The sequence below is a fragment of the Brassica oleracea genome, unplaced genomic scaffold, assembly GCF_000695525.1.
Source record: "Brassica oleracea var. oleracea cultivar TO1000 unplaced genomic scaffold, BOL UnpScaffold00977, whole genome shotgun sequence".
Lineage (NCBI taxonomy): Eukaryota > Viridiplantae > Streptophyta > Magnoliopsida > Brassicales > Brassicaceae > Brassica > Brassica oleracea.
This window is the reverse complement of record NW_013617565.1, coordinates 39,837-41,021: the sequence shown is the minus strand read 5'-3', so window position 1 is coordinate 41,021 and position 1,185 is coordinate 39,837.

Genomic DNA, 1,185 nt, shown 5'->3' with positions numbered 1-1,185 from the left:
CTTATAAGTATGTTTTTGTGAAGTTTGCTCAGAAGACTTCACTGAAAAAAAAAAAAAAAAATCGTAAAAACAAGTTCTGGTTTTTTTTTGTTTGCTTAGAAAAGAATATTTGTCGTTTTACTATCCTTTTAAATTAGCTAGGGGAATGCCCCCGCACAAGCGCGGAGTTGTGGAAAAAGTTCTTGTTTAATCTCAATATTTGGTAGGGTTATTGTAGTTGTGAATTATGCGTTTTGAGTTGTTTTTCAAGTTATTTTTTATTGTTATAGGGTTAGAGTTGTGATGATGAACTGTGTATGCATTGTTCTACACTTATGAAGGACTAAATTGTGTTAGTAATGTGATTGATATAGTTCGTGTTGTTGTTTGCTGTGTCACTGAGACTTATTGTTTGTTTGTCTTTTTAATTTGTTTCTTGTACTGTTGAGAGTACATAAATTATATTAAAGTTGTTGAGAGTACCTTTTGTTTCTGGATATTTTTTCTCCATTTTAGTTGTGTAAGTTGTGTGCATTAAGTAATAATTTTTATTATCCTTATTATGTTGGTTATATGTTTTTATTTTATTTTTAAACTTGTTGCTCTTACCGGACCTTTAAAACAAATACATGAAGACCTGTAGAAATAACTATAAAATGAGTGACAGTTCTGAGTATTTAAGCTTTAATAAGTTTTAAGCGAATTTATGTATTTCCCGTAAGAAGACAATAGCATTGGCTTGTTGACATTGGGCATGTAAGCTATTTTTATAAGACAAGAGGAGTGAGCAGGTGGAGCTGTTGTTGCCGTCTTTGTGTCTGTCGGGATTGACTTTTGTATCTCTTGTTGTGGCTGTGTTTGTTTATCTTTTATTTGATGGATAATATGTAAACAAAAATCATTGTTAGTTGTATTTATCAGAGTTCATAACTTACTCTCCTTTTTTTGTTTTAGTAATTTCACTGATCTTGGTTGTCGTCTTCGTCTTCTTCGTTGCGAAAGTTTTTTAGGTAATTTCACTGATCTTGGTTGTCGTCTTCGTCATCTTCGTTGCGAAAGTAAGTTTGTAAATTGTTAAATAGCTGGCCATGTAGTTTATATTTGTTTAGCTGACTCGATGTATGTGTTGTTACGAAAGTAAGTTTGTAAATTGTTAAATAGTTGGCCATGTAGTTTATATTTGTTTAGCTGACTCGATGTATGTGT